This window comes from Myodes glareolus, chromosome 20 (genome assembly GCF_982192425.1).
Source record: "Myodes glareolus chromosome 20, mMyoGla1.1, whole genome shotgun sequence".
Classification (NCBI taxonomy): Eukaryota; Metazoa; Chordata; class Mammalia; order Rodentia; family Cricetidae; genus Myodes; species Myodes glareolus.
In genome coordinates this window covers 18,811,811-18,837,946 of record NC_142045.1, presented here as the reverse complement: position 1 = coordinate 18,837,946, position 26,136 = coordinate 18,811,811, and the positions used below count along the sequence as shown (strand labels likewise).

At 44.4% G+C, this 26,136-nt stretch overlaps 1 pseudogene; it reads left to right on the top strand.

Moving 5' to 3' along the window:
- Window positions 1-9,697: 9,697 nt before the first annotated feature.
- On the top strand, window positions 9,698-10,812 carry LOC125393907 (heterogeneous nuclear ribonucleoprotein A3 pseudogene; annotated as a pseudogene).
- Window positions 10,813-26,136: the final 15,324 nt, after the last annotated feature.

The following is a 26,136-nucleotide window of genomic DNA, read 5'->3' as shown; positions in this document are numbered from 1 at the left end:
AGGCCAGCCTATGCTGCATAAAAATCTGCCCAAGAAGAAGAAGAAGAAGAAGAAGAAGAAGAAGAAGAAGAGGAAGAGGAGGAGGAGGAGGAGGAGGAGGAGGAGGAGGAGGAGGAGGAGGAGGAAGAAAGGTAGTCTGGCCTACACAAACATGTTGTTGAAACTTGTGGTAGTGCCCAGTGCCCTGGTCTTCATTCCCTTCATTCCCAGAGCCTCTCCCAGTCCTACATGCTGCACACCCAGGAAACGTCTATCAAAAGTGTACCATTTCTTCAATATTTATGCATGTTTTTGCTGAGCCTTTTCTATTCTCTCTCTCTCTCTCTCTCTCTCTCTCTCTCTCTCTCTCTCTCTCTCACACACACACACACACACACACACACACACACACACACACACATACCTGCAGTCTCTTCTGACATCCCATGGACTCCCTCCCCTGGAAACAAGGCCAACCTTGCCTCTGCTACTTAGGACTCCTAACTGGACAGTGTCACCCACAAACATGGAGGCTGAAGGTCCAGCCTCAGGCCACCCTGGGCAGCGCTGCCAAGGCTGACAGGCCACAAAGGGGACTTAGAAAATGTTTAAGCGTCTGCAAACACGCAAGCACGCAGTATGTGTGACATAGGGTCCGGGCCCAAGAGGAGAATCTGCAGGCAGGTCAGGTGGCCAGCGCTCAGGATATGGCCAGCTAGGCTGGCTGTGGGGAAGCTAGGAATAAGTATTTGGCTCTTTTGACTTATTTTTCACAAAGTGGAAATAATACTGTCCCGGAGTAAATGGCCCTCTTCCTCTGGATCCCCAAACACATCTCCAGTTTTCCTCTCTGCTTCCACTTCCTGTTTTAAAAGATGTCACTTCCTGTTCTTTGGACAAATAAATACCTCCCTAGCATTCCTTCTGCACTCAGGCTCAATTGTGTTCCTCTTAAATTTTACACTTTTTTTTTCTCTCTGATAATCCTCTGATCCTAGCTCAGGCTAGCCCCAGACATTTTTGAGCCTTGGCTCAGGAAAATGTATAAAGATCCATGTCCCATACATCTAAATGATCAGTGGTACAGCTTAAGATGATAAAACTCCAAATAAAACAAACTCTGTCTCCCTGCCTGGACAAGGTTACTAGACACCAAGCCATCAGCAACCAAGTGCTAGGGCATAGGCTATGCTATGCCCACCCTAGATCACAAGTAACACAGCATCTAAGTTTACAATCTTTAGGTTGTAAAATTTATCTTTATAACTTTATTTTTGAAATATCATAATTAAGTTCTAATATTTATTCCCTAAATTAGCTAATAAAGTTAACTAATTGTGCCAGAGACGCTCTTTGTCGTGAGGGTCCAACCCAAGACTGCGGCCACCAGGCCTTCCCACTCACCCTCCTCTCCTTAGCCTGGAGATACTCTTCAGTCTTTGCATTTTACACCACTGTAAAGATCACAGGCGCCATTTTGGAAAAGTCTATTACATAAATAAGCCCAAGGTAGCTTCTGTTTATTTCTTCACAGCAGGGTGAGACCCATTGGTCAAAAACCTGTTGACACCCAATCAAAATTCATACACATCCATTGTTTCCAGCATTTCCCAGATAAGCAGGGGCTTAGCCGCTTTGCCCTTCTTTGTATCCCATGAGGAACTACACCCAATGCCTACCAACCATAGATAGCTAAGATGAACCCTGTCCACCTAGAAAGCCCCAAGCCCCTGTTACCCGTCAGTCTCTAGCCCAGAGACTCCCAGTCACACAGTAAACCATGTCTTCTAGACACACAGCCTCCTCTGAAATCTCCACCCTCTTGGGAATCACTTCACTTCTGGCGGCCCTCATGCCGTGCCCTCTGAAGAGTCTCATTCTGAGAGGCCTTGGACTCACGGAAGCCCATGAGTTGTTCAGTAATGTCATCTCGCTAACCCCCACATCCTCAAATGCACCAGGCGTATCCCTCACCTGGGTGTGTGCTGTCTGTCGGTTCCTCCAGGTTGGGCAGGGGGCATGCATCTTTGGTGAGAACAGCACAGGAGCGACCTTATTTTATTGACTGTCAGCTGGGGGAAAGTACCGTTGATCTGCCCCTTTGCTGGTATTAGCATCTATCATTTGATTGCAATGGTGCACCACTGTAAAGATACCTTTCTCTTTGGTGATTAGTAAGTACTTGATACTGAGAGCCTTAGCAACTATATGAATAACTCTTTCCTCATGCTTCTTAGTGCACTACATGTAGCATCATCCATGTTTCTCACCTGAATAGTTGCTATGACAGATACCATATGGTTGTTTTTAACCTCTACATCCTTCTGGGTTCACTAGCTCCTATTCTACTGTGATAGCTAGCTTTCTATTTTATCTACTTATTTATTCATCCAACAATTTCTCTAGTTGCAGAGAAATGGGCAAAATCTCCTCGATGGGCCAAATCTGGTTTCTCACCTGTTTTTGCAAATAAAGTTTTATTAGAACACAGCCACGCGATAATTTTCATAATGTCTAGGGCTACTTTTGTACCTCAATGATGGGGCAGAGTAGCTGTGATGACGACTATACAGCTTTTAAAAAGTAAAATATTTATCATCTCGTGCTCTATGGGAAACACCAACCCCTGACTTATGTCATGCATTGATAGATTGATTATTACTGATGCATTCTTGCTTTGTCCTATCAGTCACTATTTATTTTGATGCCTAAGTTGTCCTGGATATGGTGGGTAGGAGGACCCCTTCACATCTGGCTTTGATGCCTTTTAGCAAATTTCAACTGCTCTTTAAACCCCTGCTGATTCTCAGGTTCACTGAGATATTCTGGTTTATTCCTTATGCTTCTTGTCTCTGTTATCAATCGACCATTTCTCCAAGGATCATTGACCCCTTTTACTTGGGAATGCTCCTTTAGACTTTTCAGGAGATCAAGGCAGGAGCTGCCTCTCCCCGGTGTCATCCTCACCAGTTTTAAAATTTCCTCTGAACACCAAGGACCACAACTCGGCCAAACAAGGATTCATGATGTTGGCATTAAAAAAAATTTCAGAACTAGTCAGTTTATAAAGCAGAATTGAGGTTTAAAAGCGATTTAAGAAACAGGCTTAAGTCTTAGAGTTAAGAGAAAGAGAGACAGACAGAAAGAAAAACAGAACACACTACAGTGTATGAGTATGGGCCCCTCTAAGAGTCACGGAAAGAAGGACACACCCAGGCATGGGTGTTGACTGAGTTTCTGTCCAGCCCAGTCCTGCAGATTAGCCCATAATTCTTGTCTGAGTTAGCCACGTGGCTTGGTACCTTTTTCAGCAAGGCAGTCACATCTTGCTTCCTCTGTGGCTGGGTCACGACTGCAGACTGTAGAATCCTCTTCCCAGAATTCTCCTGTTCTCACTGCCTCACCTCTACTTCCTGCCTGGCTACCAGCCAATCAGTATTTTATTAAGCAAGTACAAGAAACAAATGTTTACAGGGTAAAACCATTGTCCCACAGCACATGGGCACGGGCTTCTATGAAGCAATTGCACTCACTCTTTTTCATAATAGCCATACAGAAGCTTTTGTTGGAGTTTGAAGTTACTGTCTTTAAGGAGTTGCTAAGAAAAATACATAAATCACTCTGTATTTCCCAACAAGATTATAATTGACAAAATCCCCATGATGCCGGATGGTAGAATTTCTTTACAGTAACCTCTGCAGAAAGGAATGATGTCCTCCTCAAGGCCTTACACATTCAGGCCTTAAGCCTGGATCTTGTTACTTTAACATTAAAAAAAAATGTGTACATGAAAGAAATAGTAGCTCTATAAATGAGAAACTTTTTTTTTTTGACCAAAGGTAGTCAATTTGATCAGGGCTCATATTTCTTCAGCCTCTGCCTTCATCTTGGCACACAGTAACCAAGAAGGTCAGACTGCGAAATTCAGTTCCCACCAATGGGAAAAAACACAGTTACTACCTGTGCTAAAAGTGAAAGGGAGAGGTCATTTTGGCCAAATGTGATCACTAGTCCTGCTTGAGGTCAGGCAGACCCCCCCCCCTTTTTTTTTGCAAAAATAAATCATCTTGTTGAAATACTTGGTTCACATGCCCCCGTGAGACACTGAGATGATTCTTTTGCCAGCCTATGTCAGGAACCTTCTGTCAATCCCAATAAGCAAGGAGAAAGACCACTGGCCTGAGTCACCACGGCCAGATTAATTAAGGCAAGCCATGAATTAAAGCAAGCTTTTTCATTCATGTACATGGGCTGCCTCCCTCTGAGGCAGGTTTTGAGAAGTCAACACTGGACAGACAGAGGCAAGATGAGGGTCTGTAAAGCTCAGGGGTAGGAGGTTTCCAAGTGGGGAGTTTGGTAGGCAAATAGGCAGGGTTACAGGTGCAGAACAAAGTGAGGTGGTCATAACAACCTTTTGATGCAAGGGCACAGTTGCAAGGTGGTTAAAACAAGTTTTTTGAAACAAAGAAGTGGTTAAGGTTATAGATGGGATATAGCCCAATCTTTGAGAAACAGAGATTTAGCCACAAACATGAATGGACCTAGTTTGTCTGTATTATATGACGGCTTTCAAACCCAAGATGGAGGCAGGCTAGTTCAGCGCTTCACAATAGATGTCGCTAATTGTGCTGGAATTCTCGTCTCTCGGCTGACCAGAGGCTTAGACTCCTGAGGGGGGGGGGGCCTCCTGTGCCTTCCCATGTCCCTATAATTTCTCTGACTCTCTATCTTGCCTCAAGTCCTTAGAAACTCTTGTACAGTGTCATTGCCGCTGGTAGCTGCTGAAAGATATTAGGATATGGTTAACCCGAAGTTAGAAATTATTGGCACATAAGTGATCCGTAAAGTCGTAAGTCTGGGGAAGAACAGAGCAAAGAGACCCAGGCCAAGCTCTCCAGTATTACAGCAAAGCAGTGTGGGAACAAGATGCCCATAGCAATAGAGTTCAGGATCTGAACAGTTGCATCTACAAAGAACTCACCGAAGCAGGCGAGAGACAAGACTCTGAACTAGAGGGTCGCATCAGGACAGTCCCATGAAGATGGGACTAGTAAGTCAGAACAGCAAGAAATGGTGCAAAGTTCAAGTCAAAGGTTTGTTTTAAGTGGGAAGTTTTTCACCGTAGGAAGGAGACAGAGGAGGAGAAAGGACATGTCCTTCCCTGTTCCCTGGGCCTGTTCTAGTCTGCTTTGTTCCGCTCTAACAATACCTGAGAGTGGGCAACTCTCACCAAAGGAAATGGACGGGCTCAGTAGCCCAATATGGTAAAGGGTAGACTGGAAGAGCTAGAGCGGAGAAAAACCACAAAAAGCACAGGAAACAATGTTTTATAAGGAATTTGTTGCTGGGATGGTGAATCTACTTCAATGAAAACGACTCTAACATGTTAATGAGAGCTGCCCCTCCACAGCCTGACTAAAGGTCCCACTTCTTGGCTTTTGTTTATGTTTTAGCTGTGCCTGGCCTGGAACTCATTAGAGACCAGGCTGGTCTTGAACTCACAGAGATCCATCTGCTTCGGCCTCCCTGGTACTGGAATTACAGGTGTACACCAAAAGTCCCCCCTTTTCATATTGCAACAACGGCAATTAAGTTTCTAAATGAGTTTGGGAGGAGATAAACACTCAGGCTGCTGCTGTACCCATAAATAGATTCAAAACTTGCTAGGATTCAAAAAAAAAGTTAACAGACATTTGTTTCTTTTCTGCTAAATCAGTTGAAAGTAAGCTGTGGTAAATATAACACTTTATCCCTAAATCGCCTCGGAATTGTCTATATGCTGAAACACCACTATCTCCATTGTAGGCACACACCTTTAATCCCAGCACTCAGGAGGCACAGGCAGCCCGGTCTTAAAAAGCACTGTCTTACCTAATGGTTAATAATAATTTCAAATATTTCTTAAACATTTGAATTGTTCTAAAATAGACAACGAAATAAAATATACTGTGTTCTGGTTTCCTTTCTGTTACTGCTATAAAATACTAACCAAAAACTACTTAGGGGAGAGAGGTTTTTTGTTGTTGTTGCAGTTGCTTGCTTGTTTTTAAATATCTATCTATCTAACTATTTATTTATTTTGGTGGTTTTTTTTTTGAGACAGAGTTTCTCTGTGTAGCCCTGTTTGTCCTGGAACTCACTTTGTAGACCAGACTGTTCTCCGTCATAGAGATCTGCCTACCTTTGCCCACCAAGAGATGAGATTAAAGGCATACACCACCACCGCCTGGAAAGAAAGGGTTTATTTTAGCTTACAGGTTACGTTCCATCACTAAAGGAAGTCAAGGCAGAAATTCAGGCAGGACCTTAAAGTAGAAACCATGGAGGAATGCTACCTGCTCTGTTGCTTGCTTCAGACCCATCCTTAATTAGTTTTCTTGTATGCCCAGGGCCACCAGACCAGAGAATGGTTCCGTCTACCATGAGCCGGATTCTCCTATGTTAATTAAAACTCAAGACAACCACCCCCCTCCATGGGCCAATCTGATCCAGGCTACTCCTTGATACAGGCTTTTCTTACAGGTGACCCTGGGTTCCTATAAAATCAAAAACACATTTCAGAGTATGAGGCCTGATGCTCTAACTCAGTGGCAAAGTGCCTGCTGAGCGTGTTCACAGTCCTGAGCTTAGTCTCAAATCCGTAAATAAATAATAAATAAATAAAATGAAGACAATTCAGTGCTGTTAAATATACTCACTTTGTCATGTAACAAATCTCCAGAACGTTCTCACAATGTAAAACCAAAGCAACGATTTCCTATGCCCCCCCAAGTTAATTTTCATTCAGTACTACTAGATAATATGAAGGTCATATTCTAATTTTCCTAAGTACCCTTTCTCTTTAGTCAAGGGCCTCCAGAGGGCTATACAAACACTCAGCGAGCCATGGCCCTCTCTTGGTTGTGGTCACTCGGCCACCACGCTTGCCCTCACTGGGTTCTCATAGATGCTGTAGCTGGTCTCTTCCTGTCACGGCTGGCCTGTGGGAGCCCTTCACACTTGTGTTTCCACAGGGCCCCATCAGTCTTTGAGCATTTCGTTATTTTTGAACTCAGCAGAGTTTCCTAGGCTGGATTTGTGTTTTTCCTGTTCATGACAGACTCTGTCATTCTGCAAACACTGATCCCTTTGATGGGGCATGGGATGCAGAACCCAGACCAGGTGCTTCGATGTGCTCACGTCCAGACAAGCCCATCCTTGCTTCTAGTCTCTTCCAGTGCGCAGACAATGAAACATCCCTCTGCCACGCCCCCTCTATCTCACCCACAGGCATTTATATGAATCTCTCCGATTCAGATCCAACGGCGCAGGGTTCTTCTACCCTTTCTCCCATCATTATGAATGGACTCACTCCAGGCCCGGGACAGCATTGTCCTACAAACTCAGATCCACTTTCTCTATTAACGAGAGACCCTGGAAGTAAGCCAGGAGACTTCTGAAATGTTCTCTCCATGACCATGGGAGCCAGCAGTAGGCATGAACAACAGTCCACACCTGATTGACATGCTTTGACATGACAGACTTCCTTGTCTCGGCGCGAGTTGTTCTAATAATAGGTACAACCCACTCTTTCATTTCACGGCTTGAATTTTAAGAGTATTCAAGAGGAATGGGCTGAAAATTCCAGTAACTTCCCCAGCCAAAACATTTCTACACGCCTTCAAAGAAACAGGAACAAAATCTTTATGGTGGCCATTTTAAAGCATTACAAGGACCGCAAAGATGCTTGTAGAAGCCTAATTAAAGTGTGATCCATGTCCGCAGTACCGGGCAGTCGTCAACAAGAATGAGACAAATTTCAAGGAGGGGAGAAAGTCCCACATGTGACTGAAGTGAAAATGAGACACGCAGAACTTAGTCTGATTTGATTCTAAATTTAAGACGACTGTCACGGCTTGAGGAAGCATGGAGAGAAAGCTGGAGGAACAGACCACAAGCTCCGGACAGTGTTGTGAAGAAGGAATCGGGTGACCTTTTGGCTGCCTAAATTATACTGAGTTGTTTGAATTATTTATTAGCACTAATTTGTTTTCGATATCATAAGAAAACAATGTATTGTCTCAGCAGGGAGAAGAGACGAGGTCTGTCAGCGATGGGACAGAGAAGACGCAGCCTGAAGCGTGGCTCTGCTTCCCAAGCCTGTCAACTGCCGCCTGGGTTCCTGGCAGCGGAATTTTATGACTGGCTGGCTCACGATGCAGCCTCCGGCCAACAGGACATTGGCAAGCAGGGATGTTAGAAATCTTCCTTGAGAGAATTTTAACAGAAGCCTAATAGGCTTTATCGCTTGGAACGATGGCCAAAGGGGAAAAAATCCATAAAAATTCCCCATCTCCTGAGTCCCTCTCCGTGGTAGAAAGAAATGCAGCCATTAAGGCCATGAAAAGAATTGGGATCATTAAGAAAGCACACTGGCTGGGTTGCAGAAAAGACGAGAAGCGGAGAAGCCGGTTAGTGCAATCCATCGCTAATGAACTCCCTTCCCATCAGGCCTTGGGACCTCCGGAGCCATAAAAGCAGCAGAGATAAGATAAATAATCGCTAGGAAGCTGCTATCTTTACAGTGGTCCACAAATGTCCCAGTGATTCCACATCCATTTCAGGCCCCACTGCCTTTACCTGTCTCTTCCAGAAACGTGGGTACACAGGATTTCCAGATGGGAGCACTGATTCTGACGCAGCAGGGTCAGAGGCAGGCTTTCACACGCCCACTAGCACAGAAGGTCAGCTCGGCTATCACCCCTAATTACACCCAGTCATGACAATATGGTTCTCTCGCTGAAAGGTGGATAAACAATGTCTGCATTAAAGGTCCATGAGAGCGATGCGTAAGCTGACGGGGGAAATTGGGGGTGTGCTGGGTTGCAGAGGGGGAGAGATGCTCAACAGTCCTTCCGGATGCCAGGGACCGACTCGGATGAGATCCGAGTGTGGGGACAGTTCCAGGAGGCCCTGTTTCTCCCGCGGCTGTGGGTCTCCAGGGTCCCCAAACATGCAGCCTGCAGAGGAGGGTCCTGTGAAGACCCTCTCCAGCCCAGTTTCCTTTGGAGGACTACGGTTCCTTCCTAAGAGCTAGAAACAACAACAAAATAAACAAGACAAAACCAAGAGTCAGGCCTCCACGGAGCACCAGTGTTGTGAAATGAGAACATCTCCTGGAGGCTGACTGAAGACAATTCCCAACAACAAGTCCAAGCAGAAAAATGCTAGGACATTTGAGTTCACAAATCAGTTCTCTTCCTATTTCCCTCGCTAAAAGGTAGTAACTTTGGTTTGTTGTTTTGATTTTTTTTTTAAAGAAACATGTTTCTGTCCAAATCCTGGAGGTTTCTGTGATGCTAATTACAAAATCATTTGTTTTTGAATGGCCAGGCACAATATGCAAATGCTGATAAGTGTAAGGTCAAATTTACTGAAACTATGGCATCCAATCCTGCTTTTGCATTTGATTAAGAAGTTATTCGGAGAGCTTCTCAGACTTTAAAAATGGTAGTGGATAATCCCTTAGCTTTACTATGCCTGTGTTTGTATTTATAAAATCAGAGAATATCAATTCACATTTTAAAATATTGTGTTGATAAATATACACAAAGATTTAGCCTTATTGGAAGTAACAAAGTACTGTCCAAAAATAAAACACTGGTTAAATAAATTACACTAATTTCAAATATGGAATAAAGTACCATGAATCTATTAAAAATATAGACCCAAGATATTGAACTTGAGTTGGAAGAGGCGAGTCCGGTCTCAAAATGGAGGGCCATGATCCAAAGGAACCAGAACAGTTGAGGAAACTGTTTATTGGTGGTCTGAGCTTTGAAACCACAGATGATAGCTTAAGAGAACATTTTGAGAAATGGGGCACACTTACAGACTGTGTGGTAATGAGAGATCCCCAAACAAAACGTTCCAGGGGATTTGGTTTTGTGACCTACTCTTGTGTTGAAGAGGTGGATGCTGCAATGTGTGCTCGGCCACACAAAGTTGATGGACATGTGGTGGAACCAAAGAGAGCCGTTTCTAGAGAGGACTCTGTAAAGCCTGGTGCCCGTTTAACAGTGAAGAAAATCTTTGTTGGTGGTATTAAAGAGGATACAGAAGAGTACAACCTGAGAGACTACTTTGAAAAGTGTGGCAAGATTGAAACCATAGAAGTTATGGAAGACAGGCAGAGTGGGGAAAAGAGAGGATTTGCTTTTGTGACTTTTGATGACCATGACACAGTTGAATAAAATTGTTGTTCAGAAATGCCACACTATTAATGGGCATAACTGTGAAGTGAAAAAGGCCCTTTCTAAATAAGAGATGCAGTCTGCTGGATCACAGAGAGGCCGCGGAGGTGGATCTGGCAATTTTATGGTTGGTGGAGGGAACTTTGGAGGTGGTGGAGGTAATTTTGGTCATGGTGGAAACTTTGGTGGAAGAGGAGGCTATGGTGGTGGAGGTGGTGGCAGCAGAGGTAATTATGGAGGTGGTGATGGTGGAAATAATGGATTTGGAGGTGATGGTGACAATTATGGTGGTGGTCCTGGTTACAGCAGTAGAGGAGGGTATGGTGGTGGTGGATCAGGTTATGGAAGCCAAGGTGGAGGACATGGTGGTGGTGGAGGAGGAGGATATGACAGTTACAATGAAGGAGGAAATTTCGGTGGAGGTAGCTATGGTGGTGGGAACTATAATGACTTTGGAAATTATGGTGGACAACAGCAATCAAATTATGGACCCATGAAAGGGGGCAGTTTTGGTGGAAGAAGCTTAGGCAGCCCCTCTGGTGGTGGCTATGGATCAGGTGGTGGAAGTGGTGGATATGGTAGCAGAAGGTTTTAAAAAAACAGCAGATCTGGACACTCACCTTCCTGGACCTGGAGGGAGGGGGGAGGAACTTGAACTTCCCACAGGGCAGGAAGCCCTGACTGCTCTTAGGGATGGAGAGGGAGGAGGAGAGGGAGTGGGGGGAGTGGGAGGGTGGTGGGAGGAGGGGCGGAAATGGAAACTTTTATAATTTAATAAAATTACTTTCTAAAAAAATAAAAAAAAAACAGCAGAAAAGGGCTACAGTTCTTAGCAGGAGAGAGAGCAAGGAGTTGTCGGGAAAGCTGCAGGTTCCTTGGAGACAGTCGTAACTGTAAAAGTCTACCGCAGAAGGAGCGGTGATCCATAGTCAGCAAAGTCACCACAGCTTAAACAGGAGGCCCCTCTTGTTCAGGACTGTCAGAGCCACAGTTTGCAAAAAGTGCAGCTATTGATTAATGCAATGTAGTGTCAATTAGATGTACATTCCTGAGGTCTTTTGTCTGTTGTAGCTTTGTCTTTCTTTTTCTTTTCATTACATCAGGTATATTGCCCTGTAAATTGTGGTAGTGGTACCAGGAATAAAAAATTAAGGAATTTTTAAAAAAATATATATAGACCCAAATCTATAAAAATTATTGTAGAAAAACCCCCAAGATACATGGTTTTATATATAAATTATATTATATCTACATATATATGAAAGAACTGTATGCAGAACTGGCAAGGTTGCTCATGCTGTGATCCCATCACTTGAGGTGTTGATACAGGAGGATGATTATATTTAAGGCCAGACTGAGCTACAGAGTGAGACCCGAGTTAGTCTTTGCAGCAGAATAAGATAATGTATCCAAAATCAAATGAGACAGGGTAAGAGGGGGAGAGAAAGAGTATTGCCACAGTAACCTCTATAACATATAAACACACACATTTGCAAATATTTAAGTATGTAGGCACGCACACACACCAGATTGGTAAAAGTGTGCTCTCAAAAGGAAGAGAATTAGGTCCTTTGAGATTAAAGATGAATTTTTCATTATGTAATCTTTAATACTGTTGGAATCGTCACCATTTATATTATCACCGCTTGATTTTTAAAATGTTTAACAACTTAAGTCCTACAAGTGGCCAACCCAGCTCAGTTCATAGTTTTATTCTAAAAACATTTACAAAAGCAATTCAAATGCTCTAGCAACCCTTTCCCTAGGCCAGGTGTGGGGGTATGGGCCTTTGATCCCAGCACTCAGAAGGCAGAGGCAGGGCGGTCTACATAGTGAGCTTCAGGATAGCCAGGACTACATAGAGAAACCCTGCCTCAAAAAAAGAAAAAAAAAAAAAGCAACCAAACGCCCCCCCCCAATAAAACCCACCAAAAACTCTTTGTCCCAATGCAATAATAGCAGCATATAATCCCCTCTGATCACGTTTCAATGTAATTTAAGGCTTTGATTTGCCCATCCCCGAAGCAGAGATGCCATCACGAATCCTGGAGCATATCATTTGCACTAACTGTTCATAAATCACTCAGAGTGATGGAAATGAAGCTTGGCAGGGGCGCTCTCTCCTGTGTATCTGTAAACTGAGTTCAGAAAGTGATGGATCTCTCTGTCCTGGACATTTGGTACTTACTCATCATTGGATCATTCAAGTTGAATTGGACTTAACTTACATTGATCAATTATGTCTTTTGGTATTATAGAACTTAATTTATTATCAGATCCCTAGGGGCAAAGTTTAGCATGAATTATGCTTGAAATAGCCGGTAAAAATAACCTACTTGTCTGCTCAGTCCTCTGCTTGGTCATTCTTCTCCCTCTACACTCACTTAAGAAACAGTAATACATGTCTTACACTTTAAAAACAATCTTTTTTATTGTACATCCCAATTCCAGTTTCTTCTCCCTCCCCTCCTCCTGCTCCCCTCACCTTATCCCCAATCCACCCCTCATCCTTTCTTGAAAGAGGATGAGGCCTTCCATGAGGAGTCAACAGAGTCTGTCACATCACTTGAGGCAGGACAAAGGCCCTCCTCCCTGTATCTAGGCTGAGCAAGGTATTCCTCCACTGGGTATGGGCTTCAAAAAGCCAGTTTATGCACTAAGGATAAATACCGGTTCCATGGCCAGTGGCCCCACAGACTGCCCAAGCCACACATTCAGTGGGCCTAGTTTGGTCCTATTGCAGGTCCCCCAGCTGTCAGTCCAGAGTCAGCGAGCTCCTACTAGCTTGGGTCAGTTGTTTCTGTGGATTTTCCCGTCATGGTCTTGATCCATTTGCTCATTATTATCACTCCCCTCTCTCTGTGATTGAACTCTGGGAGCTTGGTCCCGTGCTTGGCTGTGGATCTCTGCATCTGCTTCCATCAGTTTCTGGGTAAAGGTTCTACGATGACAATTAAGGTAGTCATCAATCTGATCACAGGGGAAGGGCAGTTCAGGCACCCTCTCCACTATTGCTTAGATTCTTAGTTGGGATTAGATTCTTTTTTGTGGATTCCTGGGAAAATTCCTAGTGTCAGGTTTCTCGTAATGACTCCCTCTATCAAGATATCTCTTTCCTTACTCTCCCTGTCTGTCCTCCCTGTCTGTCCTTCCCCCAATTTGACCTTCCCAGCCCCTCATGTTCTCCTTCCCCTCCCCTTCTCCTTTCTCAACTCTTCTCCAACCTTCTCCCACTCCCCCCACACTCCTACTTTACTCAGGAGATATTATCTTTTCCCCCATCCTGGGGGATCCATGTATGTCTTTCTTTGGGTTCTCTTTGTTTCCTTGCTTTTCTGGGGTTGTGAACCTGTAGGTTGGTTGTCCTTTGCTTTATGTCTAACATCTGCTTATGAGTGAGTGCATGCCGTGTTTGTCTTTCTGGGTCTGGGTTACCTCACTCAGGATGGTTTTTATATCCATTTGCATGCGAATTTCAAGATAAGATGTCAATGTTTTCTTTGTTTTTGTTTTGTTTTGTTTTGCCACTGACTAGTACTCCAGTGTGTAGATGTACCATGTTTTCTTTATCCAGTCTTTGGTTGAGGAGCATCTAGGTTGTTTCCAGGTTCATCAATATGAAGAATGCAATAGATCCCTATCCATCCACACACACAAAACTCAAGCCCAAATGGATCAAAGACCTCAGCAAAAATCCAGTCAAACTGAACCTCATAGAAGAGAAAGTGGGAAATAGCTTTGAATGCATTAGCACAGGAGACCACTTCCTGAATATAACACCAGTATCACAGACACTGAGATCAACAATTAATAAATGGGACTTCCTGAAACTGAGAAGCTTCTATAAGGCAAAGGACACAGTCAATAAGACTAAAAGGCAGCGTACAGAATGGGAAAAAAATCTTCACCAGTTCATATCTTCACCAGCAAATCAGAGGGCTGATTTCCAAAATATACAACGAACTCAAGAATCTAGACATCAAAGTATCAAACAGTCCAATTTAAAAATGGGGTATAGATCTAAACAGAGATAGAATAAATAATAATAATAGAAGAAGAATAGAAGGATCTCAAATGGCCCAAAGGCACTTAAGGAATTGTTCAACATCCTTAGACATAAGGGAAATACAAATCAAAACAACTCTGAGATACCATCTTATACCTGTCAAAATGGCTAAGATCAAAAACACTGATGACAGCTTATACTGGAGAGGATGTGGAGTAAGGGGAACATTCATCCATTGCTGGTGGGACTACAAACTTGTACAGCCACTGTGGAAATCAGTATGGCAGTTTCTCAGAAAATTTGGAATCAATCTACCTCAAGACCCACCAATACCACTCTTGGATGCACCAAAAAATGCACACTCATACCACAAGGACATTTGCTCAAGTATGTTCATAGCAGCATTATTTGTAATAGCCATATCTTAAACTTAACGATGCAATTCACAAAACACTTTATGTATTTTATTCAACCAGGCTCTGTTTACAGCCATGTTGGGGAAGCAAACAGACATTAATATCTGTCTTATACATGGCGGTACCTAGATCAGATAACCAGGAATTAGAAAACTAAGACCAGAAGCTAAGTTTCTTATTCCATCCCATTAGTTATATACGTTCTGCAGTATTTATGTGAAATTTCAGAGAAAACTGTGCTTGTGTATAAATGTATTTTGTTGAGTGAGAGTAATGTGTCACTTTTACAACGTCTGGATTTCCTGAATGGTGCTCACATAGAAACTGTGTCATTTGCAGCTTTTACCCACCTTGACAGTTGAGACATCTGAGTTCACGTGGGTAGCCAGCGTGTGTTCCTGGGTGATGGGGACCATCCATTCTCATAGTCTCATTTATGACTCATGGTTTTGTGTGGGTGTTGAAAAAGAAAAATCCAAAGGAAGAGGAACAGGAAAAGATTTCTTTCTATATTTAAATATAAATAATAGAAAGAGGCAGTGCTAAGTTATAAATATCAGAAGTGAAATGTTCTCTGCAACATCCATGGTGATAGCATCACCAGTCTGAGAAATACCACCCCTTAAACTCTGCTTTGGAAGTCCTGATCATTGTAAAAATGAATGCCTTTTGATTGTTACTACATCAACTCATTTTCCCGAGGTTTCCCCATCTGATAAATGTAAGAACTCATTTTAAACATTTTAGGAATTCTACATGTGTGTGATTTTTATCATGTGTCATGTGTTATCAGGTGGTATGCTTTCGCAGCAAGTACGCACACACACACTGATTATTTTACACTGAATAGTTCTTACAATGACAAGAAACTTATTATTGACAGTTCACGTTATCCTCCTGATTAGTTCTACATATACTCATGAATGAAGACATTAAACGGCAGGCCCAGGACTAGAGTCTGGGGAATTTGACAATCTCTATGACATTGACATGATTTCATTGCTGTATTTTTCAAATTTCAATAAAGTTAGGTCATTAAATTTGCTTTTAGACACTCTCCAACTTGTTAGGTTAAAAAAAAAAGGGCATATTCTGTGAGAGAAAAATACCACAATCTTATACGAGTGCTGAAATTGTCTTTCTTCAAGGCGTGAAAGAAAATACTTGCTTACAGCAAAATGTTTCCCATCTCCTTTTGTTCAGTTTCAACTTGCAGAGTCATCTTGCTTCTAAAATGGTTTCTAAGCCAGAGATGGGAGGTTTTTGAGTCAGAAAGAAACACCCTTCATCCATGAGTATGAGCCTTTTCAGCATGCGAAGCTTAGAAGCCAAGTGCATAGCTGTGTTTTCCATTTTTTAACGTTTTCATATGCTACACTCAGCAGGTGGTAAACATCCATTTGGAGATTGCACAGGAGTGTCTGTATTAATCATACAGTCATGCACAGTGTTGAAAGAGAGCTGCCATCTCTTTGTAAAGGTGCTCTCGGAAGGATGTGTGTAGATCCCGTGTCCTTGAGAAATGCACTTGATATCAAGATAGAGAGTAAAAGGACAATTGATGTGCAGATGGACATCTAGTTTTCATATCTGTTTTTCAAGACTGATTTATCAAACTTAAACTAAACAAAGACTGATCACCTTGTGCTTGGAAATATTAGCTCACCTTCAAGATTAACACTGACCAGTCTTATTAAACACGTACAGAATCTGTGTATGTCATTATATGTAGTTTTTATCCCAGAGGGGAAGAAAGCAAGCAACAGTATGAAAACATGTCAGAGTCACATCACGCGAGAGGGCAGAGCTACAAGCATCACCACGCAAGAGAGTACACTGTTATTGAGAGCTAGGGAACAGGGGAACCAGGTACTCCAGCGTTTCAAGAGGAGACAGATTCCGAAAGTTAGACCCACCCTGTCTGAAGTCCACACTGCTGTTCAGCATGAACAAAGGTCCATGTGAACAGAGTAGGAAGCACACGGCAAATGTAAAGATTCATATGTATTTCCCACAAGATGGGAAATCTCCTCAAGTCCACAGTCCTTGCCCTGCCGTGCTGATTTATCATACTCAATCGATTTGTTACCAGGACAAACTGAGCTATGTGTTACAGCTGCTGCCAAATAACCTTTTAAGCTCTGTTCCTTCTCGTGGCCGGTAACAAATGGACAAGTTTAAACATGGGAGGGGACAGGTGATGGCACTTAAAGGTCAGGTGCTAAGCACGCCACCCACGCCTCTGGTGGAGCCCCGGTGCCTGATGGCTCAGCTTTCAGGAGCCTGAAGAGGTTGCTATAGAAATGTGGCCATAAAGCTGGGACAGTTGGAGTTCTTAGTAGAACCTGAGTTTCAAAGTCCGCAGACAACAGAAAGGACTTTCCTTGGTGCTGCATTTTACAAGGTAGTTACTTAATCTGTGTGATTGCACATGGTTAGCTAACTCTGAGAGCATTGGTTGGGAGGAAGGTGATACCACTGGGGGCCTAATCATTCTCATTAGGAAAAAGTGGCAGGAACTCCTGGGACTAGATATTAGGGAATGTGAAGGACTTCCCACATACAGATCTTAGTCTCTATGGAGAGTTCCATTCTTTACACCTGTCACTGTGGCCTGTAATTAGAGCTGGGCTCACTGTGGATTTGCAGTGAGGGCAGGGGAGAACTGATGAACACTAAGAGAAGGATAGGTGGTGTGGGAAGTCCTTCTGTATATGCGTTGCTTTTATTGGTTAATAAATAAATCTGTTTTGCCCAGTGGCTTAGCAGAATAGAGCAAGGCGGGAAAACTAAACTGAATGCTGGGAGAAGGAAGGCAGAGTCAGAGAGACACCATGTAACCGCTGCCAGAGACAGATGTGATGGAACCTTGCCAGGAAGCCACTGCCACGTGGCGATACACATATTAAGAGAAATGGGTTAATTTCAGATATAAGAGTAAGCCAGAAATATGCTTAAGCTATTGACCAAACAGTATTGCAAATAATAGAGTTTCTGTGTGGTTATTTTGTGGTCTGGGCAGCCAGGAATGAACAAGCGGCCTCCTACTACAGATAGGAGCTGAGATCAAAGGGTGAAGACTAATGAGAAAGGTGTTTGGGTTCCAAGGAGGTGGAACAAAACAGTTGTGTAGAAATCCAAACTTCTGAGGAGGCTTCCAAACCAAGGCTGTAGGATAGCTTTAGCACCAAATGTTAGGTGGGCACAGGGCAGACAGAATCAAGCAGATGGACCAAGACAGCACTTTTGAGAAAAATCCTGTGCCTGCTCTGAGGATTGTCTCATCTCAAGATACGTAGTCTATCTCTTGCCAAAGACGACTGCCTCAGCACCAAGGGAAAAGCTAGACTTCCTCGCCAAAGGCAAATTCTGACAACATGGTATGATTGGAGTATACATAACATCAAAATATGTCAGTTACCCAAGGGAAGTCTTGAAACAAAAAAGAGACACAAACCCATTTTTCATCCATTTCTATTAGAGCCTATAAGAGTTAGAGCCAGACACCTTGGCATTTTTTGGACCAGTCCTTCATTTTATGCAATGCAGTTGAAGTCCTGAGGGACTCAGGACACACTTAGTGAGGACAGACCTGGCACTGGAATCCCACCCCTCCTGGTGTTCTTGGTCAGAGTTCTATTACACTGGCTTCTGGTAGCCACAGAGTATTTATTGTATGTAAAAGACTGTACCCCTGGAGTGTCAACTAGTAGAGGAGCAGAATTTCACAATTCCACACAAGGGAAGAAGGAAAACATACTAAAACAGCAGCAGACTGGATGATAATGACCGGTGTGAGACATCTCCTGAAGACATTTATATTTGGCCCTGGAAAGTTAGGCGTACAGTCTAGAATGTGTTAGGAAGAAGTTCCACAAAAAGGTAGAGATATCCCAGTCTGGGGGCTGGAATGAATAGGGGACAACAATTCTCAGCTGACTGGGTATCTTAAGATAGCCAGCTGTTGACAGTGGCTTATGCTCTCTGAGATTTCCAGGTGGTGTCTTTCTGATTTCTCAAACAATCCTCCCAGTCACAAGAAGGTTGACTAGCTGCAAACTCATACCCAAACAGGAATTGTGTGACATGGTCATCCTTAGTTGCAAAGTAAGTCAGGTAAGCAAATACTTAGGTTTTCCACTTTATCTAGTAGATCTGTGTGAGGGGGAAAGCATTTAGAATGGGTGTTGGGTTAGACAACACCTAAGCCTGTGGTGTCAGGTGTACACTACTGTCCTATCCCTGAGGCAGACATTACTAATCAACCAGGACACTCTTTTTTCACTTGGCTTGAATATGACCTTAAAACTCTTCCATATAGTTATCCAAGCAAATACCACTAAAGAAGAAAGGCTGACTTATGAGATGAAACCTGTAGGCTGACATTGTCATTTTGGGCTTTCATTGCAGCTTTGAGATATGATGACAAAACACTTTTTACAAAAAGCAACGACGTTTTTATTTATCCTTTGAGAAAGTCATACAATGCATTTTGATCACACTCATCCTCTTTCCTCAACTTCACCAACTTCATGATCTCTCTAGAGAGAGAATACAATTTGTATTGGTCAGCTACTCCTGGGTATGTAGCCTATCCTAGAGTTCGGTTCATATGCCAAGGGTCGTTCCCAAGGAAACCGACCTTGCCTTGCCCAGCAGTAATCAAATGCCAACAGCTCCTTCTCTAGGGGCTGAACTTTGTGCCCACGTTCCATCCTCCATGCTGGGATTCTTGTCTGAGTTGGACTGGTACAGGCCTTGTGCATGCTGTCACTACCGCTATGGTCTCATGCATGTATCTGCCTTGTTGTATATGAAAGATATTGTTTTCCATGGTGTCTGCAGCCTCTAGCTTTGTTTTGTCCCCTCTTCAGAATAGATTCTGAAGCCCTGAGGGAATGACAAAACTCTTTTAAGAATGATATTTAACATCAGGGTCTTCAACTCAATTACAACAGTCCACTTGTCAGTTTTTATGCTAATACCAAGCTGTTTTTATTACTATAACTCTATAGTAGAGCTTGAAGTCAGCGATGGTGATGCCTCCAGAAGTTTCTTAGAATTGTTCAACATGTTTAGTCATCAGGGAAATTCAAATCAAAACAACTCTGAGATACCATCTTACACCAGTCAAAATGGCTAAGATCAAAAGCACCAATCACAGCTTATGCTGGAGAGGATGTGGAGTAAGGGAGCACTCCTCCACTACTGGTGAGAGTGTAAACTTGTACAGTCACTTTGGAAATCAGTATGGCAACTTCTCAGAAAATTGGGAATCAGTCTACCTCAAGACTCAGTGATACCACTCTTGGGCATATATCCGGAGGATGCTCAATCATACCACATTAAATAATGAGAATAAACCCTTTCAACTCTATTGCCAAAGTTTAATGCTGAGCACATAGCTTTGGGAAGCAGAAAGCAGAGAAGTCCACCCAAGAGAGCCCTGGGGACAGGCAGGTCAGGACTACAATGAAATGTGGGCTGACAGACTTTATACAGCGCAGAGCAGGGACCAGACCCCAACACTGACCCCCACACATATCCACGCCCACAGACAGCAGGAGTGTGTGTTCCCAGGGAGGCGTCTCCTGTTTCCTAATTGGTTACCTGCACCTTGGGAATCTTTAGTTATAAAACATTTAGCTGCCAAAACATTATCAATTGAGCCATATGGATAATGCATCAGCAACATAATCTGCAATTAGTGCAGCTGTCCCTCACGAGCTAGCCTGGGGAGCACAACAGGCCCAGAGCCGTGCCCTCTCCCTTGCTCTTAGAGCTTCCTCTCGGGGCCGACGCCGAGGACCCAGCACCCTCCTGCTTCCTCTAGACTCAGAGCATACACTCTTAAAAGCCCTAGTCAAAGCTACAGCGCTTCAGGGTTGGCCGTCCTCCCCAGGAGTTGTGGAATCGTTTCAGCCTATCAGTGTAGAATTGTGGGAAGGAGGAAGGCACTGGGGTCGATATTTCAGCTATAGGGGGCGGAGTCATGGCAACTTCCAGCGGTCCAACATCTTGCCCTCTCTGTCTTCCTTCATATGTCGCTGGCACTGCGGATAGCAACACTCTGCACTTGTGAATTTGCCGGGAGTCTCAAGTTTAAGGCCCTTACCCAGCCGTTGCCCCACTTCTTACCTCGTTCCTGCTGCCCCAGCCTTCCTCGGCCACCCTCATACCCCCACTCCCGGCCCCCTCCCCTGCCCTCACCCCCATCCCAGCCCCAGCGTCTTGTCTCGGACTTGCAAACAGGGCCCGGTCTATATGTAGCTTCAAGTACTCTCTCATCTCTCTGTCTTCTAGAAAACCTGTCTCCTATTGAGCACATACATGAGAAACGCTGAGGACATCAACGGAGTGGACGCTATTCAAAAGGAAAAGCCTGGCAGATGTCACCATCGCAAAACCGGAAGAGTTCAGACCGGGCATCCAGCATGTTACAGTACCCTAAGAGCTGACACAGGTTCCTAAGACACGTGAAGGAAAACGGCCAGACAAAGAGGAAGTCAGAGTGAAAGGCACCTGTATTCAGCCGAAGTAGCAGTCTCCTCCACCATGGGAACTGCCCCTGTGAGGCCAGTGCCCGGGGCTTGAGCTGCTGTACCCCTCCAAATCCAGAGATATGAAAAATAAATGCCTTTAGCCTGGAACCATGTTTCCCTTAATTGAATTGAAGGGTGGTGTCTTTCCTGCAAAGAAATGTTGAAAGCCTTTGGGAGAACGCCTTGGGTAACGGCTGATTCTACAGCACAATGATTAGGAAATGCACATTAGAGTCACACAAACGTTGGTTCAAGTCTTAAATGCATGGCTTTGGGGACGCTGTTTAATCTCTTTTAATGTTTATTTTCCTGAGACTGGCGAGACAGCTCAGCAGAGAAAGACTCTTGGCATCAAGCCTGATGACCTAAGTTTGATTCCCAGGATTCACATAGTGGAAGCAGAGAACGCCCATAGTTGTCTTTTGACAGCCACGTGCATATGTGCCATGTGGGCGTCACCTAAACACGTGAATAAATGTGATTAAGCACAAAGCTTTAGATAAAAGATTTCTTTTCCTGGACTAGGTTGTAGATCAGTGGCAGAGGTCTTGCCTGCTGTGCCGTGCCATGCTATGCCATACTGTGCTGTGCTTGCCATGCCGTGCTGTGCCAGGCTGTGCCGTGCTGTGCTGTGCCATGCTGTGCTGTGCCGCACTGTGCTGTGCCGCGCTGTGCTGTGCCGTGCCATGCTATGCCATGCTGTGCGGTGCTGTGCCATCGTGCCATGCCATGTCAAACATGCTTTCCACCATGAGGTCCTACGTTTGAACACAAACATTGGAAGTTAAAAAAAGGTCTCCTGCAAATAATAATAGCTTCTTGTAGGGTGGCTATAAGATTAGATATTCAGCATGTGTTCTGGAATATGGTAAATGCCCAACACGGGGACATTATTACTATTGTTGACATCACCGTTGCTGTTATATAATTCCCAGAAAGATGGCTTTTTGTGGTGTGCTTTGTAGTGCTGGGAGATCAAACCCAGGGTCTTGAGTGTGCTAGACAAACGCTACATGCCCAGTCCATTAAGAAATTCTTTAACTTAAGACCTTCTAAAGATATCAAAGGTATTGTGGAGATGTTTGCACTCACTCTGAGCTGAAGTTGACAGGCAACTCAGAAGGCAGAGGAAGAACAATGGACTAGGCAGAAGCCATGTGCTCGGAGGTCAGCCTCCTGTTTCTTCTTGCTAGGCAGAGTCCTAAGCAGGGAGACTGGGCTAACAGTTTCACTGCTGGTCCTGGCAAGCTTGTGTTTGGTGGAATTACACTACCTTGGACCAAGCAGAGTGTTGACATCTTGGTTTGAATCCCTGGCATGGTATCTTTGTCATTACTCAGAGCCTTGGACCGGAGCATTCTGAGGAGATTGGACTTCACTTATGAGTGAGGAAGAGAGGTTGCAGAGGAGACGCTCTGTCCAGACTGAATCAGCTCCACAGCCTGCCACATTCTCTGCCCTGCCAATAGAGTAATCTCCCAGGATAGATGGGACATGACAAGGGCATCAAGAGCCAACCTAGGAGCTGGTTTAAGTCTGTTCTAGAAAATGACAGTTTATTTGAGAAACAACAAAGCATTCCCCATGACTGAAATACAAAGCATCTTGGGTATTTAAAGAGACCTCCTAGCCCGTCACACAGCACCATCCTCAGATGGGGGAAGCTGGGACCACTTTGCTGAACCCTGAAATAATGCCCAGAGGGCCTCTCTGAGCTTAGGAATTACAAGGCTAAGGGAATGTACCCAGCCAGAACTCTATCTTCCCTTCCAAATGATACCCAGTAGTCAGAAATTTCCTGGCTAAATAGCCCTGAACCCACTTCTAAGGCTCACATGCACCTCTTCCCAAAGGCAAGATGCTTAACAGGGCTCAACTGGTAGGCAAATGGCAGTTCCTACTGGTAAGGTTCACCCCCACTTACTGGACAGTTGAGGTAGAGTCCGAGAAGGGACTAGAGCTGAGGATGAGGGTGTGAACCACACGTCATCAACTTTCAATACAGGGCTCAAAGAGCTTTAGAAGAGGTCTTTATAGGCTTGAACAGTTTGTCTATTTGACTTGTAACTGTGTGTGTGTGTGTGTGTGTGTGTGTGTGTGTGTGTAATGACATGTAAGCCTCCAATTGTTTACTGAATGGACAAATGTTAACCTCTGCAGACAACCAGGAGGTACTGTTTCAGTAAAGATGCAATGAACGAAGACGTTCTGAAGAAGAAGGAATAGAGGTTAAACTCATCACCAGAACTCCCTCAGGGTCAGCCTTGAGGGATTCACTACAGCCAATAAAGCAAAATCTCTCCCTACCTCCCCTCAGCTGGAAGTGCATGACCCAAGCAACAAGTGTGTCTCTCAGGGAGTTTACACCAGGCAGCTGCTGAATCTGCCAACCCCAGCAAGGAGCTCTCCTTAGACCAAGGACTCCAGCCATTTCCAGAGTGGCTGGGAGGCCGTTGTAAGCTTTCAGAGATTCGCTCCATCACACCTGACCTGCCTGCTAGGACTTCAACCTCAAGTTCACATGCATGAAAGGCAATAAGGGACATCACCATTAATAGCTGGCTCTATCTTATTTTCCTGGGACCTAGGAAGTTTGTTGGCTAAGCCCCCCAAAAGATAACTTAACCAAAGAAGGGGGAAAAAAGAGTTAATTCCATAAAACGAAGTAACTGCTAAGTCAACTTCTTTTAAAACATTTTAGAGATTCTAAGGTCAAGAATTAATGGTCCACTTACTTCAGAGGAATCAATTTATTTCTTCAGGGTTCATCTTCAGAATCAATCATTTTGCAGTCACCTAGAGAGCTTACAACACTGAACTTTGAGAGCACATTACAGTAAGCGCTCATCAGTCTGTGCATGACTTCAGCTACCACCAGCTTTTCCACGTAAATCCCAAAGATGGTTGATTTCTTGTCGCCTCGCTTGGAATGGGTGCAACCCTGTCAAGGCATTCTAAACAATGGGCACTGGAGCAGAGGCTTGCAGGCATCCGTTCAGCCGAGCATCTGGGGGAACCCAGGCTGCGGGAGACGCACAGGGAGTAGCGCACAGCTATGACGGAGACAGAAAATACATGGTGGTTATTTAGATTTCCCTTTGCTTGCTGAGTTACTTCTGCAATATGGGCCTCATTTGGGGCCTTGAAAGGTTGAAAGCAATAATTAGATACTGATGTGTCTTGGGGCACATGTGTTTAATTTCTGCTTTGCATGAAACGCCCATTCTATTTCATTTCAAGGTTGGTGCTGGTATCCCAGAGCTAAAACCGGTAGCTTGGGTGACCTTGGACAAGTCCTTCCACCTCCTCAAGCTTCAGTCGGGATGGATGCTCAGCGCTGAGAGTCTGGAAAATCCCATGCTAATTGACACCACCAGGGACTCAGACAGACCAGCTGTTTGACTTCAAAATAACCAAGCTCCCAGAAGAATGAGGGTGTTTTAGCACTGGGCTTTTTGGCAGCTGCCCAGCCAGTGGATCTAATGTCTGCAGTTTAGGCAGAGGGACTTGGGTAGAGAGCGCCCTGGCATTCAAACTCTAAGCATCCTATTCAGTCAAAAGTGGCTTGGGATTAAACAGACATTTAAATGACCCACTTGTCCCAAATAGGATCTCAGCTGAGTGTCGTCACTGGCGTGGACGAGTCGAGCCTGCAGTTCCAGGTTACCTGCTCTGTTCAACCTTTACTGCAGGCTGCATCACGGCGAGACGCCTCCCCAGGCCTACAGGTTTTATCCTGTCTTTGCCTGGGAAGTGATGGGAAAGGCCCAAGGGCTGGCTGCCACCGCTTGTGGGAGGTAGGGAGGGTGCGCTCTTCCCTCACTTTAGACTTCGCCCGCCCTCTGCGTTTCTTTTTCTCTAATCAATAAGACCCCCTCCTTCCCTCGCTAGCACTTTTTAATGCATCTCTGGTTTCCAATGAGAACTGGGTCAGAATGACTTGAGGCAGCATTCAGAAAGAAATTCTAGCCCTCGGCTACGTGCTGAAACTGCCTAAAGATCCTTTTTAAATGACCCACGTTGTGTCCTACCCAGTGACCTGCTTTAATTGGCCCAAGGGTTACCTGGCCATCATTTCGAATACTCCCCGGGGTGCTGTAACGAACAACGAGGCATGTCCACACATGCGATGTATGACACACGCAGCTACCAAAAGGTTTCTCGAGCCCGGTTTTCCCTTTTCTTCTCCTAAACAGCTAGACAACCAAAACATGGCATTGCTCTGTTCTCCCTTATAGGTAAGGAGCCCACACTGACCAGGGGAATATAAATGGAGCTTACCGGTTAGAGGTCTGAGAAGGCCTTTCAGGGGAGACCGGCATGGCCAGCATCCAGCCCTTCACCTTACCCTTCGCCCTTTGTGAGCTCACACCTGAAGCATAGATGCCAGGGCTGGAGCTATAGAGCCGTATTTCGGTAAAGTGGATGAGTGACTGTCTTGGAATGGAAAGAAAGGCCTGGACTTTTGGAGACATCTTAGCCAGAGGCATCTACCCTGCTCTCTGCCTGGAACCATGAGATGGGTAATCACTGCACTTGTTTCGATCTCTACCTGGATGGCATCCCTCTTGCGTGCTGCCGAAGATATAGAACCATTCCTTAAAAGATGTAGAACCAATAAGGTCTTGGCCATGAACATGGCCCCTTCTCAAGACCACCTCAGTCTTAGAACATGGAGCCTTAGAGACAATCTTCTTTGCTTAAAAATGGTCATTGCTCTTAAAATACATTTGTACTTAAACCTAAAGAAACGCATTTATAGTTCATTCAGAAGCAGGAAGTGCTCCCCAGCCCCCACTTCCCCACCATCCACGTGGTGTTAGTAAGAGAAATGGAAGCAGCAAGAAAGATGTGGATTCAAAGTGGTGATGTCTTTTCTTCAGGACTCATCTGTCCACCAATGGCAACAACGTGTAAGGAGGAAGAGGTTGATCGTCGAGAAGAGAAAGGAAAACAAAGGA